General features: G+C 34.4%; 2 pseudogenes; both read right to left on the bottom strand.

Annotated features, from left to right (window-relative positions):
- Positions 1-3,967: 3,967 nt before the first annotated feature.
- LOC149184278 (glucan endo-1,3-beta-glucosidase, acidic pseudogene) lies at positions 3,968-4,564 on the bottom strand (annotated as a pseudogene).
- Positions 4,565-4,581: 17 nt separating this feature from the next.
- LOC149184279 (glucan endo-1,3-beta-glucosidase pseudogene) lies at positions 4,582-5,013 on the bottom strand (annotated as a pseudogene).
- Between the last annotated feature and the right edge of the window lie 12,552 nt (positions 5,014-17,565).

Raw genomic sequence — 17,565 nt, forward strand, 5'->3', positions numbered from 1 at the left:
GACTTATGTGGACCAATGCAGACACCATCAATTGGTGGCAGCTATTATTTTTTGACTTTCATAGATGATTATACAATGAAGTCATGGGTGTACTTCCTAAAACATAAAAGTGAAGTGTTTGAGCATTTCTGCCAATACAAAGATCTTATTGAGAATCAAAGTGGACACTACATAAAATTTTGAGGACTGAAAAAGGTTGCGAATACATCTCAAATGAATTCCTTCGTTTTTGTAGGGAGCATGGAATTCACAAGCAATTTACAACAAGGTATACACCTAAACATAATGGTGTCGCAGAAAGCAAAAATAGGACCATTACAGAAATGGAAAGGTTTATGTTGAAGGAAAAGAATTTGCCAAATAATTATTAGGTTGATGCTGTCACTTGTGCAACATATATCATTAATAGGTGTCTAACCAAAAGTGTCAAGAAAATGGTTCTTGAAGAGGCATGGAGTGGAAGAAAGCATAGTTTCACTCACATGAGAGTGTTTGGATGTGTAGTTTATGCACATGTCTTGGATGAATTAAGGAATAAGTTGGACAGAAAGGGGGAGAAATGCATATTTGTTGTATATAGTTATCAGTCCAAGGCATGCAAGCTCTACAATCCATTAACCAAGAAGGTTATAATTAGCAAAGATGTGCATTTTATAGAAGAGGAACCATGGGATGGAAGTTTATAGAAAACAATCAATGTGAAAACATGCATACCACATGAAGACAAAGAGGAATTGACTAAAACAAGTAATTCCTCAATAATGACTCCTTCTACTCCTATTCAAGCACAACAAAACAATCAGAAAGTAACAACGTCAAGAAATAATAGGATAATGTCTCGTTGTCAAACAAATACTACTCCAAACACACTACAGAGACCCACAACATCATCTACTTCAAACACAACATCAAGTGACGTCTCAAGCCCATCTACCGCAAGCATAAGAAAACATGAATTATAAAATTTAAGTGAAATTGATGGAAAAAATGAAGTTGATAGTACTGTTGGTATGAATTCCTTATTTGAAATGTTTTGTCATGTAGATGACCCAATCCATTTTGAGGATCCAATCAAATAAGAAAAATGGGTTGCTATAATGGATGAAGAAATAGAAAAGAATGATAAATGGTATTTAGTAGACCTTCCCCAAGGAAAATAAGTCATTGGATTGAAGTGGGTTTATAAGATCAAGAGAAACGTTGAAGGAAAGATTGAAAGGCATAAAGCGAGGCTAGTTGTCAAAGGATACGAGACACAACATGGAAGAGATTATGCAGAGACATTTGCGCCAATTGCAAGGATGGAGATGGTATGTATAATCTTGTCAATTGTCGTGCAACATAAATGGAAATTGTATCAAATGGATGTAAAATCAATGTTCTTGAATGGAGTCCTGAAAGAGAAAGTATATGTTGAGAAACCACTTGGTTATGAGGTATAAGGCGAAGAAGACAAGGTATATAGGTTGAGGAAAGCTCTTTATGGGCTGAAGAAAGCACCACATGCATGGTATAGCAGGATAAATGCTTACTTAATGGGAAATGGCTTCGACAAATGTGATGGTAAGCCTACTCTATACATCAAAGAGAGTGATGATAAGCTTCTTATTGTTGTTATATATATATATATGATTTGATTTTTACATGGAGTGATGATTTCCTCATTGCTAATTTCTAAGAAGTCATTAAAAGTGAGTTTGAAATGATAGACTTGGGATTGTTAAGATATCTTTTGGGCATAGAAGTAAAGCAAACAAAAAATGATATTTTTATCTCTCAAGCCAAATATGTAGCTTTAATATGCATAACAACAAGCCCACACCAAATGCAACTATCATAGGGTTGAACTTGAGCAAAAGAAGATTGCAACCACAATGTCAATCTGTCATTATACAAAAGTATGGTGGGCAGCTTGATGTATTTGAGAACAACTAGGCGTGATATAATGTATGTAGTGAGTTTGGTGTCAAGTTTCATCGAGACACCCATGGAGGCACATTGGCAATAAGCCAAAAGGATTTTTAGGTATGTCAATGGGACGAAGGAGTATGGATTTTTGTACATTGCAACAAATGATTTTGGGCTGGTTGGTTACACTCACAGTGCCTGAGCAGGAAGTGTTGATAATAGAGAGAGCACATGAGGATATGTTTTTCATTGAGGTTCAAGAGCCATTTCATAGGCCTCCAACAAGTAACCAATAGTGTCAATGTCAACAACATAAGCTGAATATGTTGCCGCAACAACATAAGCGTGTCAAGTAGTTTGGATGAGAAGATTGTTGAGGGATTTATGCCATGAACAAGAGGGAACAACCACTATTTTCTGCGACAAAAACTTTGCAATTGCACTAAAGGATTTTGTTTTTCAGAAGAGGACAAGCACATTGATGCTAAATATCATTTTATTAGAGAATTGATTAACACTGGTGAAATTGTGTTCTAGCATTGTAGGTCACAATAACATTTTGCAGACATCTTCATAAAGCAATGGTGAAATTGTGTTGTAGCATTGCAGATCACAATAACAGTTTGCAGACATCTTCACAAAGCCATTGGCACATGAAAATTTTGTCTATCTAAGAGTTTCTTTGGGAATTGTCAATGGCGGCAGTTGTGATTAAGGGGGAGTGTCGGAAAATTAATCTCAACCACCATGTTAAATAAACTGCAACCATACTTGTGGTACACGTGTAAAACAACCAAGTCATCAAATAATTAAGAACAAATGGGCATTTAATGTAGAGATGGTAAAAAAATATGTTCAAGCATTTATTCTGCAACTGTTATTTACACTGCATTCCCCAACACACATCAAATAATTAAGAACAAATGAGCATTTAATGTAGGGATGGTAAAAAAGTATAGTGAAACATTTATTCCCCAATTGTTACTTAGACTTGACAACATCTTCAAGTTCAGAAAATCATGTTTTAGTACCAACGCCCATCCTAGGCTTTAAATATTTTGTTTTGTCATGTATTAAAATATTAAAATTATATGTTTTTGATAAAAACATGTATGTAAAAGTCTTTAGTTTTAGTCGAGGGCTTTAAATAATTTGTTTTTTCATGTATTAAGAGATTTAAAATTATATGTTTTGATAAAAACATATGTAAAAGTCTTTAGTTCCGAGAGAAAAAAGGAGAAAATTGTGAAGCAATGTGTGGTGCGGTAAAAACAATTTGTTACTGGGTTTTGAGAGTTACTCTGCAACTTCTCAACTCCTGGTGAATTGTAAATCTGAGTAAGAAGTCATAGTTTTACTTGGTGAAAGAGTTGCCATCTGTCATGGACATGTATTTTCATGTCTTTTGTAATCATAATCTAAAATATAGTTTGTTGCTATACTCTGTTTTTACTTTGTTTTGTTGTGCGTTAAATTTTACTCTGCTTCACTCTGGTTTAAATTTGTTTGAGGAGTTAGCTCTGTTTTGTTGCCAAGTCAACTATGTGATTTAATATCCCCAACTTAAAACTAGCGGAAGCCTCCTCTGTCTAAATTCTTTAGAGCCCATGATCCTGTCAGTTTATTTTACCTGTAGAACTCTGTAAATTCAAAAAACATGTAGAGGCGTAAGGATAGTAATAAATGCAAAGGATACTAATAGATGCAGTGAGTCTAAATTCTTGTGGAATATGCATCTGTATTGGAAAAGAGGGTAATTTCGGAAGCATGTTTTGCATGAATTCTCAGTAACAGTGCTCTTTTAATTTTGATGCAGGACTCAAATCTCAAACCCCATTAAATGAATTCTGATTTTTAGGTTGCCACCATAGCTTCAAAGAAAGTTTGATCTAGATATTTGCTTTGTTTTATAGTTAGGGAAGTCTGCCGTATTGTTTTAATGGGTGAACTACACGGACTGTTTCTAAACGCTCAACCTTACTTTCAGAAACAAATGCAAAGGCTTTCAGTTTCCAAAAAGATATAAACTCAGCTACTTCGACATTTTATTGTTCACAATTTATTTTATAAGTAATGGCCATACACTTAGCAGATTACATATATCACTACAGGAAGATAAGGGATTGTCCACATCGATTCGGGTCACAAATGTGGATTCTAACACAACCTCTGGTGAGAAGTTGACAGAGTGTACAGGCTGCTTATTAGGGTAGAATAGTCCAAAGCGGTTCTCTCTCTCGTCGCCTTGCTTCATATCCTCGTTGAAAAGTACGAAAACATAGGTTTCGATGCTCATTCCCGGCCTCTTTGGTGTTCCTGCATTCGATAGTACTTGTTGAATGAGATTATTGTTATAAGTCTGAGCATTCTCAATGGTGGCCACATCAGCGCCCGCAGAAGGCCATCCACTTTCAGCAATGACGATTGGGATGTTGGGATATCCCAAGGCTTCCGTGGCCGACAAAAGAGTATCAACCATGGCATCGAACAGGTTGGTGTAGCTGTGGTCTCCGTCTTGCACCACCGTATACTTACAGTTAAACAGAGCATAATCCAGAGAAATGTATTTTCTGTGGCCGATGTAGCTGAAGTATGGATAGACGTCGGCCATGAAGGGACCGCCATTTTGTGACAGAAAATAGAGTATTTGGCTCATCGTGTCGTTCACATCGTCTACGAAGAGTCCCTGAGACGGCCGGTAGCCGCTGCTAACATCCTGCCTGTTGGTGTGGAGACCTTGATGTTATTCTGCAGATTAGCATTCTGGACCGCGGTTTGAATGTTGTTCATAGCAGGAACAAGATACGGTACGTACTGAATGTTGTCCGGGGTTATCAAAACCTCGTTGCCCACTGCAATGTATTTGATATTGCTGGCCGGATAGAAGGGCACAATGTTGTCGCTAACCCAACCGTTTGCTGAGTATTGGCTGGAAGATATGGCCTCCAGTTCTTCGTTAGCCACACCCACTATTACATCGATACCAGAATTCGCCAAAGCTTGCAGTACAACATTGTTTTCCTCGTAAATCCTCGTTTTCCCAATGTTGTCGTACTGCATCAGAGTTACCACCTCGTCTGCAGATGGAAGATTGTCTGCGTCCATGCCATAGTCCACCCTTATTTTATCACCATCTGCACACCGAATTCAACTTTAATCAGTTAAAAAGAGCGACAACATTGAACATAAATCTTTGAATAACAATTCTATTGTATGAAGCATGTATCAGAGTAGGGAGGAACTTGCGAGATCTGAACAACAGAAGATGGTCACACATCCAATCAGGAAGATCCTAGATTGGTCTTTAAAGGCTGCCATTTTTATCAAAGGAAATGAGAGGATTGAAAAACAACATGCGAGGGCGTTGTATTTATAAGGAGCTCGATTGGTCTGGCCATGGATCGAAAATTCAAAATCGATAAGCCAAGAACGATGCCGTGCCTTATCGGACTAGGCGTGTCTTGTTCGCATTCATAATTTTGTTCTGATATCCACAGTTGTACAATAAGGAGAGGTGGGGGCACATTTATTCGTCGTGAAATGAAACGTTTTCGATCGTTTCTGCTCGTTTTTCCTCATTAATTTGTCGCTGCTCAAAAGTTGAACAGCCGCCCTCGATGATAACAGGCAAAGTCTCGAAGTAATCCTCTTGACGTTGACCTTTTAACTAGGGAATGACTTTTACACTAGGGGAAGATTTCAATACGAAATTACTTAAATAAACTTGCTTCTCATGATTGTTCTATCTTAGAATCATTTTAGTGAGCTGTATTTTAATTTAATGTTCAAGAGCTGTATTTTAATTTAATGTTCAAGAGCTGTTTTATAATTTAATGATCCATAATAATGGTTAGGATATGTATAGATTTAACTTTTATTGAATATTTTTATAATAAGATACTATAGACTTAACTTTACAAAATATTTTTAATGACCTATTAAAATTTATTTTAACATTTCTAAATTTTAAAAGTATTCATTTTCGTTTTATCTTTGTCCATGTGAGATGTGTCTGTGACGATTTTAAAAGCATTTATTTTCGTTTTATCTTTGTTTATATGAGATGTGTGATTATGTAAGTATGCAATGGGGATGTGGAGTATATATTTATATAAAAAAATTGAATTATAATCAAAATAAAAAATAAATTTGTATATTGAATTAGTTTTATTTATATTATAAAATATATTTTTATTTTAACTATATTAAATGTATTAGTTGTTGATATTACAATAAAAAGGAGATATGGTAAAAATATTTCCCTCTCATATTTATTAATACACTATTTTCATATTCATATAAAATAAATATTATTTATATCTTTATGTTTGAATGGAATAGGCAACTAAATCAATTCAATATCCATGTTAACTAAAATTTTAGAGAAAGGATAAACATATATATAATTAGTTTAGACTATGCCCTAAAAATTAATTTCTTTTGCTTGGCTAAGCTGGTCTTCTTCCCACATAAATGTTACTTCCCCAAGAGTCAAAACCATATGAGAGGAGTGAAAGACTGCTTGGGCCACCAATAGCTAATTATAGTTGGCATGGACTTTTTTGAATAATAGTGATGAGTAAACTTGCATTAAGAACTAGTCTTCTTGGCACATAAAGATTAATGGCCCTGGATTCAAAACCATCTAGTAAATTTATGATTAGCATCCAGTGTATGATTTTTTTCCCACTTGCAAAAAAATGGGTGTGTGCATGCTAATAGAAATAAACATTTCAATGTGTAAAGTCAAGAAGTAATTGAAATTAAAAAGATTCAACTCCTTTGTCATAATAGTAATAAGAGTTAGATGTGTAATTATTCAATTCTTATTATACAATTAATACATGACATGTAAAAATTATTAATAGTAATTGAAAAATTCAATGTGCACCATAAATAAAGTATTTCAATATGTAAAATTAGGTAATATTGAGATGTATTTAAAAATGTATTATATTAATAAAAAAAATTCTTTACAGTGTGATCCATAAATAGAATGTCCAATGTTAATCAAGTTATTCTAATCTCTAGAATCTACATGGTTTGAAATAATATTAATAATAATATTGTATATATTATATAATACTTTTTCAATTAAAAACTCAAATTTTCATTGTTATAATATTTCTTATTGTTATAATAGGAATAATAATCTATTTTTTGGAATGGAAATTTTAAAAATGACATATAGATAGAGGGGCACATTTATGAAGTTTTGCATCGGAAAGAGGGTTTGTATATGAAGAGATTTGACTCAGTGCTTGCTAAATTTGTGGTTAAGATGAATCTATATTGATTTTAACTAAATTGATTATTTGAAAAAACAATCATATGAAATGATTTATAATTCTTTTTGTGATGTGGTGTTAATAATTCATATGTTAGTGTAACAAGATCTTATTTATGAATTAAAGTCTTTATAATAAAATAGGGTCTCTCTCTCGATATATATATATATATATATATATATATATATATATATATATATATATAATTTTAATTTATCTAATGTTTTTTTTTTTTTTATAAATAAGTGTTTTGATGTCTATCATACATATGTTTAGAAGTATTTACTAGCTATTTAGGTTATATGGGTGTACTCAGGTAATGACACATTTGCAAAAAGTAAATTTTTTATGAGTTTTTTTTTTTTTTAACTTGATTTCTACATGAGATTAAATATTTACTTTTTCCCATCATATCAATAGCATATATTAAATGAAATTTAAATTTGATGGGCACTTTTTCCAATCAAGTCAATTTTTTGTGATGAGTTTCTTTCTAAACTTTCTCTCCACGTGTATTTATTTTTTCCCATCATTTCAATAGTATATATTGGATGTTTTTTTTTTTTTTTTTTTTTTTTTTTCAATGTTGTTTGGAAGGGTCACCAAATAGATCATGTCACAACCCTTCTTTCTCAAAGGAAAAAAACATTGGATTTATTTAGAGAATAGTATTTTAGATTAATCACATTAAAAGGATTGGGTCGACGTTTTGAACCAACTAATGTGGTTCATCCTCAGGACAAGGTGAGAAACCAATCAATCTAAGAGAATAAATAGCAGGGATGCATCAATGTTCAGGGTAAGTTGTTCAAAAAATAGTCGTTGGATTTATTTCGGAGAAAAAATACAATACATATATCATAGATTTATGTTCTTATACATTAGCACTTCTCATGTAGCATATATTTATCCATTTTTTTTTTCCATAAAAGACTCAAAAAGCCATATGATCAACTCAAGGCATATTCATAAACAATAAACCTACATCCCCCATAGAAAAAACATAAAAAAGAAATTGTAACATCTAGAACTATGGAAGGGAGATCATACCCTCATCTCTGGAAACATTATCTTCAATGTACCTATATTTCATGACCCCAACAACACTATTTAATCCTTCTTTAGAGAGAGTTTCGACCACCATATTTCTTTGAAGATAAATATGTTGAAGAGTGATACCAAGGAGAGAGAGCACACAAAATTTAGTGTGCTCAATCCAATCGCTTAAGAGTTGGGAGAATAGTTAGTGTGCCTCAAAAAGCCCCAAATGAGTGATTTTGAGTCACCATAAATATGTAAACTATTAATCTGTAACCATTTTGTGAACCATAACAAACCCCATAGTACCAATGTTTCTATTCTAAAATTAGTACCTGGTTCACCATTTCATGAGAGCTTGTATTGAGTATCGTTACATATTATAAGCTAGGCACCACATATGCAAGATCCATTTTGAGCTGCACCATCAAAACAGTGAGTCAGGAACTTTATGGGAGGTGAGAAACTTTGAATATGTAAATCATTGAAGGATGCATTAGAACTGGTCTATGATCTCATACAAGAGATGATATTGGAAAAAATTCTAAAAATATTCACGGTATACCTTTGAATAAACAAAGGTTTTGCGCTTTCCATATTTTCTAGAATAAATATAAAGGAATTTCCTTGTAACCCTCCCACTCCACACCCCCCCTCAATGCCCACTATGCAAGACGTTGTTCAATAGAAAGGGATGGTCTATCTGAAATTTTGTGTACCTGGAGAATCTTGAACCATATCTATCGAGTAGTCGAGAAAAGGATGGAAATATGGAGACTAGATTTCATGTCATCCTATAGAAAGTACTATCACAACCCTTGAAAATAACATCAAGACATCACATCTTCAGTGAAGCTGGAATATAATGGAAAAAATGTGGATTGCATGTCACATCTACTAATTGCAAGTCAACCAAAATTTAATGGGAAAATTGTGGATTACATAATACATCCATTAATTAGATTATCGGAATCATCAGACCTTACTATATTTGGTTCAATCAATCACCATAAGTTAGTAGAGATCCGCTAGCCACGAAAACGAAATAATTCCTTCATGAGATTCTCTGTGCCACATATCTAGCTATCTTTAAAATTCCATCATGATAGAGACTTCTTCCACTGCATTTTTTTTTGTTAATAATTGATATTTTATAGTTGGAGAATTTATACTTTGAACATTTAGGAATTTTATAATGGACCATCACTTTCAAAAATTTAAGATAGATGTACCAATAATTCATTAATAACAATTAGAATCAAAATAAATGAATCCATTGAAAAAAAATTGTATTGATAAGTATCAATTAGATGTGTTGTTCTTGTCTATATTGATATATAGAAATTGATTTCTCTTAATTGAATAGTCATATGAGATTTATAGTTTTACATAGTGCTTGAATGTATAATTAGTTATGGAAAAAACAAATTCTCTATTATTAATTATGGAAAAAACTAGTTTCTCTCTCTCTCTTTCTCTCTCTCTCTCTCTATATATATATATGTAAATTTAAATGAGTAGGCTAACTAATATAAGAAATAACATTCTCCACTATAATCAATACAATTTCAAGCAAGATTCTGATTTTTAGTTGTTTAAAATACATTTTTGAAAACATAAATGGATTTAACATATCTAAAATCCTTGGTCACTCCAATTCTATTAAATTCATGTTTTTAAATTTTATGTCCATTTTTTATTAAAATTGACCTAAAAAATGCCCTCAAAATTTTCATTTTGCCATTCTATTAAACTCATGTTTTTAAAAAATATTTTTTTAATTAAAATTAACCTAAAACAAATTCCCAAAAAAAATTATTTTACCTGTAAGTTAGACTACACAAATTTTAAATATACGATTAAATTAACATTTTAGAAATTAATTGAATGTGATTAAAAACATGTAAATTTGAAACCTATACACAAATTAAAGAACAATTATCATTTCAATAAAATTCTTGTTGAGAAATTTCTATTTATTCAATTTTATAATAAATATATAAATATATTTAAAAAGCTCTATATAAATTTTTTAAATTTTTTTTAAATTATATAATATTATTATGATCAAACTTATGTTAATAAAAACCTTATTGGAAAGAAGTTATTTAAATATTTTCTGGTTAAATAACTTAAAATTAAATTAATAACACCTTCAGATTCAAATAAAATTTGTAATACGTTTCATATTCTTTAAACTGATATTGTTAACTAACATCAAAATGACAGAAAATTAAAATATCATTTGTAGTTGATTTGGAGTGTTGAAAGGCATCAGATGTTTGGGAATGATTTGACAATATCGCATCAACAATTTGTTAATGATTATTATGTTTTTCTGTGGACTAATGCTTTAGGAAATAAGATGCCTTCTTGTTATCTTGACATAATTTTAGGAGATATTACGCACATAGATCAATGGGGAAAAATATAATATTTTTTCTTTAGTACTTGACACTATGTGCAACTACACCTGGCTTGATCGTTTGGATTTTAGGTAGGCAGCTAGGTCTTTGAAATCAGCTAGTTGGACAAAGATCTGTTGAAATTATGATTTCACCTGCCGCGTAATTACTCCAGGAAAACCGCTTGTCTTCCATCGCACTGCTTTTCATTGAGTGGTGGTTTTTCCTCAAACGGCTGCCATATTGTATACCAGCTGACACGTGCACAGCAGTTTTACCAAAATGGTTTTCATCGGAGGGTAAAGGTTGTGTGGTTTGATCCAGAGTAAATTGTCCGATTGAAAGGTTGGTTGATGTCTGTTGATTGAAACAAAGTTGCGTACAAGTCTGCAGCAAATGAGATTGGGTGAAAGTTTCTGTTTGATCGTTGTTCTATTAGTAAAGCAATTTAATGAAATTTACTACAGTCGTAATTGTTGGTAAAGATTTTAATTTTATTAGTTTTTTATTACACGGGAGTATGGTAAGAAAAACTGCATTGTCCTGTTATGTTTTTGTTGTCTATTGAAAAAAATAAGGAGAAGCACAGTAGTGTGAACGCACAACAGTGTGAGGGGAAGGTTTTATGTTGTTTAAGCACAGCAGTGCGATTGTAATGGTGTAGTGGTTCATTGAAAATTTGAGATGGAGCACATAGAAGCGTGTGTTATGTTTTGTGGTTGCTCGTTGAGAGAAAATAGGAAGGGAATGCGCAGCAACGCAAGTGAAATATAATGTAAAGTAAAAAAAAATGCAGCGACATAGAAGAGTGAATGAAAAGTGAAACTTGCAGCAGCGAAGGTGAAGGAGAATTTTTCCAACAAGTTGAATGTAATGCACACAACAGTGTGAAGGTAAGGGAAATTTTTTTTCGAGAGAACATATATGCAATGTAATGAAAAATAGATGCAGCAATGTAGAATAGCAATGTAATGGGAATGCACAACAGTGCAGAGAAAGTTTTTGGTTGTTGAATATGCAAAGGGTAATATGCAGAAGTGTAAATGTAAGTTTTTTGTTACAGCAGTGAATGTAAGAAATTTTACACACAACAGTGTAAAATTTCAAAGCAGAGACAGAGTAAATTTATTTGTGTGGAACTGAAGCGTTCCCTGGTTGTAATCCCTCTGTTAAGAGGAAGATGTTTTTGTAACAGCAGTTGTGAAATCCCTCTGTGTGAGGAAGATGATTTATGTAACAGTTGGTTTCCTGTTAATGAATAGAAGTTTTTTTTGTGTTGTTGAAACTCTGTCAGCAAAACAATTTTTAGCTTCCCTGTGCTAAGATCCTGTGTGTTGAAAACAGAGCATCATTCTCTGTTCTGTTTAGTTAATTTTGTTTTGGAATTAAACAGAAAATTCCCAACAGTGGTATCAGAGCTTGTTCAGGCTCTTTGAAGGTGTCAAAGAAGCTGAAGGAAGGATTTCTTGCTGCAGCAGCTTCTCCAGCAGAGTGATGACTCAGTCAAGGTCTTTCTCAAGTTAGTTTCTGTGTTACTGTCCTCACAGTTAGTTATTTTAATACACAGTCAAATGGCGAGGTCAAGGAAAAAGTCTCCAATACTCCTAAGGAGGTGTCTCCCTCTACTACTAAAATAGAAGGCAATCAATTTGATGAGGATCCAAGGTTCAATGGGAACTTTTATATATGGGAAGTAAAAATGAGGACTTTCTTACAGTCTCGAGGGATTGAAATTTGGGAATCAGTGATTGATGATAGAAGGACGGATAGAGAGTTCAAGGAGTACAATGCAAAAGTAGCAAAGACAATCTTGAATGGGCTACCTAATTCTTTAAAGAAGAATATAGGAAAACATTCATTAGGAAAGGATATATGGGACAAACTTCATGACCTTCACTCAAAAGGAGCACTGACCATGACCATCAATCAAAAGGGAGATCCTAAACCCATCAAAAAAGCTGAAAATGAGAATGATGACATCAAGGCTGAAGCAGACCTAGAAGATGAAAAGAATGAAAAGGACTTTGTAGAAGAACTCCTCGCTCAACTTATGACTGCCATGGAAGAGATTAACAATTTGAAAAACGAAAATGAGGCACTTAAGAAGATAGCTCCAGTTGGCAACCAAGATCAAACAAGGAAGAAAGTTGACCTCATCAAGCTTCAAGTACAAGAAAGGGATGAAGAGCTTGCCAAGCTTAAGAATGAATTTCATCAAAGCAAAGGAAGCATCAAGAAGAAGTCATATCCATGACAAATCAATTGAATAAAACAAAGAAGCATGAAAATATCTTGTCAAGTCAACTTGAACAAAGGCACAAGAGCGTGAAAAAACTTGAAGAAGAGATTGGTCAGTACAAGGTAGAGGTCTCCTCCCTTAAGTCTCAATTACAAGAAGCCAGGAAACAGGCACAAGAAGCTGAGAAGAAAATGGAGAGCAGTCAAGCAAAGAATGAAGAAATCTTCAAAATGAAGTCAGATATCATCTCCCTTAAAATAGTAGCAGCTAAAGCTATTCGTAGCAAGGAAGAAACTGAGGGACAACTTGCAAAGAATAATAATGAGTGTGAAAGATTGGAAGAAGAGATTGTCCTCCTTAGAAAAAGGTTGAAGGGATTAACAAAATCATGAAGAGCTCTCAAGCCTTGGATCACATGCTCAACTATCACAAATGTCCATCTGATAAATCAGGACTCGGGTATGCAGGTGAACCCTCAAACAAGAATGAAAATGCTTTAAGCAAAAGAGATGTGAAGAAGCCAGAAAGAAATTGTGATGCTCCTAGTTCCAGCAAAGGCAAGGAGAAAAATCAAGGCTACAATAGAAGAAATCCTATTCCAAGAAGAAATCTTTCTCCAAGTAGAAAACCAGCTCTAAAAAGAAATGTAGATGATGTCAAAGAGGCAGGAGGCAATGGTTATCATCAAAGTATCTCAAGGAAAAAAGGCTTCAGAAGTACATCAAGGAAACCTCCATCTCCCAGGTACCAAAGTTCATTTTTTGGTTATTGTCATTCTTGTTCAAAATTTGGTCATATGGAAAAAGACTGTAAAGCATCTCATAGAGATAGATGTTATAGTCTCCAACAACCTCCAAGAAACAATTTTACAGGAAGAAATCATGAAATCTTATTCATGAACAATGTAGAATCCTTCAAGTGTCATAACATTGGTCATATGGCACGTGATCGTAACTTAACATGGATTCTTACACAAGCTAGAACCATGCAAAAGAAGAAAGTTACACAAGTATGGAGAAGGAAGGAAATACAGTCCGAAAGTCCCTTGAGCTCTCCAGCCAATCTAAGCTTCTTTTGAGAAGACTCTGCCAAAAGGAGATGATGCATACAGTTAAGGGAAGCATGTAAATGTTGATCATTATCGTTGAAGCTATTAGTGAATGGGTCCTTATGAAATCCTTGCTGAACTATATTTTTTGATGAAGATCTTCTTATAGGGGAGAGATATGGAATTAAATCTGCCATAAGAGCAGAGAAGAAAAGGTTGCAGGATAGCTTGGAGATGCAAAGGTTGGAAATCTTGTCTGCTATGGCATCTGGAGGAACATCTAAGGAACTGAGAGTAAATGACCCACTGATTTTCCCATAAAGCACAAGTGCAAATCATGCCCCAATGGATATAGCCAGTTGCAAAGACAATACTCTTATTCTCCAGAACAGTAACCAGGCACAGTTTTGTGGCTCAGGATTGATTGGAGTGCCTGAGCACAGCGGTGAAAGCGATGAAAGGAAAGCTGATACAAATAGGGAGAAAAGTTTTGAATTTTTGAGGAAATTTCTGGGTATGACTGATAGCCCAGCAGTTGAAATTAAAGGGGAGTGTTGAAATTATAATTTCACCTGCGATGTAATTACTCCAGGAAAACCGCTTGTCTTCCATTGCAGCGCTTTTCATCGAGTGGTGGTTTTTCCTCAAACGGCCACGATATTGTACACCAGCTGACACATGCACAACAGTTTTACCAAAACGGTTTTCATCAGAGCATAAAGGTCGTGTGGTTTGATCGAGTGTCAATCGTTCGATTGAAAGGTTGGTTGATGTATGTTGATTGGAACAAAGTTGCGTACAGGCCTGCAGCAAATGACATTGCGTGAAAGTTTTTGTTTGACCGTCGTTCTGTCAGTAAAGCACTTTAATGAAATTTACTGCAGTCGTAATTGTTGGTAAAGATTTTAATTTTATTAGTTTTTTATTCCACCGGAGTATGGCAAGAAAAACTTCATTGTCCTATTATGTTTTTGTTGTCTATTGAAAAATGTAAGGAGAAGCACAGCAGCGTGAGGGGAATGTTTTATGTTGTTCATTGCATAAATAATGCAAGGGTAGACGCAATAGCGCCAAGGAGAAATTTTTTAAGCACAACAGTGCGATTGTAATGGTGTAGTTGTTCATTGAAAAATGAGAGGGAGCACACAGCAGTGTGTGTTATGTGTTGTGGTTGCTTGTTGAGAGAAAATAGGAAGGGAATGCACAACAACGCAAGTGAAATATAATGTCAGGTAAAAAAAATGCAGCAGCATAGAAGAGTGAATGAAAAGTGAAACTCGCAGCAGTGAAGGTGAAGGAGAATTTTTCCAGCAAGTTGAATGTAACGCACACAGCAGTGTGAAGGTAAGGGAAATGTTTTGTTGACAGAACATATATGCAATGTAATGAAAAATAGATGCAGCAGCGTAGAATAGCAATGTAATGGGAATGCATAGCAGTGCAGAGAAAGTTTTTGGTTGTTGAATATGCAAAGGGTAATACGCAAAAGCGTAAATGTAAGTTTCTTGTTACAGCAGTGAACGTAAGAAAGTTTACACACAGCAGTGTAAAATTTCAAAGCAGAGACAGAGTAAATTTATTTGTGTGGAATTGAAACATTCCCTGGTTGTAATCCCTGTGTTAAGAGGAAGATGTTTTTGTAACTACAGCTATGAAATCCCTCTGTGTGAGGAAGATGATTTATGTAACAATTGGTTTCTTGTTAATGAATAGAAGTTTTTTTTGTGTTGCTGAAACTCTGTCCTCAGCAAAACAATTTTTAGCTTCCCTGTGCTAAGATCCTGTGTGTTGAAAACAGAGCATCATTCTCTGTTCTATTCAGTTAATTTTGTTTTGGAATTAAATAGAAAATCCCCAACAAGATCCTGGATCAAATTAATAAATGACTCATCAATTGGGTTTTTTACTCATTGAACTTGGTAGGTAGAGTTTCTCTATTGAAGTTGATTCTTCAAGCGCTTGTGATGTTTCGACTTTTGGTTGTTCTTGCACCCAAAGTGGTCTTCAAAGAGATTGTTAGCAACTTCGGGCACTTCTTGTGGTAAGGGAGAAAAAGTGAGAATAAATGGACACTAGTGGCATGGGAAACAGTTTTTCCTCCAAAGAAACGAGGGATAGGTCTGAGAGATCCATGAACACTTAATTGAGCTCTGGGAGAAAAGCTTTCGTGGTGGTAGATTGAGGGAGGTTCAGAACTTTGGAATAGAATCTGGGATCGAAATTATTTCCCTGATCATTCACAAGCCAAGAAGCTCAGATGATAGACCTTTCCTTATAAATCATGCATGTGGAATTTGGCTTAACAAAAAAAAATCTCTCATCTAGAATCGCAGGTTCTGGGAAATCCGGAATGGTCAGAGTACATAGTTTTGGAGTAACGCGTGGCAGAAATCCCCCTGGTTAGATAGTAGAGATGATCTTTTCCCTCTAATATTTTTTAACGTGTTGCAAGGGGCTTACTCTATAACGGAATTTTGGGAAGATCCTAGCATAAGTTTTAGATGGCGTGAATAGAAATAAAGAGATCATTCGTCAAGTGATCCATACTTGCAGGCCTCACCAATACAATAGATAAATCTAAGGGAGAGGAGGATCCAAATAGCCCATGACCTGGATATGCTAAAGTGGGTTTATTGACCAAAAGGAACGTTTACATATAAAGAGGCTTACCATTTATAGGTGGAGCATTCAGATATATACTTAAATCCTATGTGGTGGAAAATATGGATAGGTAAGTTATGGCTAAAGGTGGCTCACTTTTTATGGTTGATAGGACACAAAAAGATATTAAGGTGGGATCATTTATGAAGGAAAGGATTTATGGACCCTCCCTAAGCCCACTCTCTAGGGATCAAGAGATGTCCTCAACTATCACGTGTTTATTATTTCTTTATGGGAAAAGGTCCTAATGATTTTTGGCAACTTAGATAATTTATTAAACATTTTGAGAGAGACCTTAGAGGTTTGGTGAACTACCCTATTTAAGAACATGGTGGTAAATAGAGCATGGAATCTAGTGTTAGGAATCCTTCATTGGAATATTAAGGAAACCATCCTTGCAAAACTGTGAAGTGAAAAGGCTTGGGAGACTAATGAAGCAGAGATCCTTATTTTAAAGAGTTGAAGGTCTCTGCGGGAAATGGATGCCACACCCAATGTTCCTCAACAACTAAATAATAGATTATATGCTCAGTAATTTATCCTTCCACCCTATGGGTATGACAAATTAAACTTCGATGGGGCCTCCAAAGGAAGCCCAAGCTAAGTTGGGCTTGGAGGAATCTTAAAGAACCATAGAGGAGAGGTACTGAGACACTATATAGGGTTTTTTGGTACCACCACTAACAATGTAGTGGAAATCCTTGGAACACAAATTGAATACTTCCATAGAGCCAAGGTATAATAGAGTTAAAATAGATGGTCACTCTTTGATTGCCGTTGAGACGAAAAGGACACTTCAATATGAAGTGCTGGTAATGAAATTGATCAATAGTTGGTGCATGTATATCTTGGTTTATTGCATTCAAATTCTTCTTTCATGCATCCCATCTGCTATCACCTCACATTCAACATGCATAGGTCATAAGGTTGTGGATATCTTAACAAATTGAGGCAATGGATATTCAGAGTTTGAATTCT

Source organism: Pinus tabuliformis, chromosome 3_2, assembly GCF_031772625.1.
Source record: "Pinus tabuliformis cultivar Carrire ecotype Pingquan chromosome 3_2, CPIR1, whole genome shotgun sequence".
In the NCBI taxonomy this organism is placed as follows: domain Eukaryota; kingdom Viridiplantae; phylum Streptophyta; class Pinopsida; order Pinales; family Pinaceae; genus Pinus; species Pinus tabuliformis.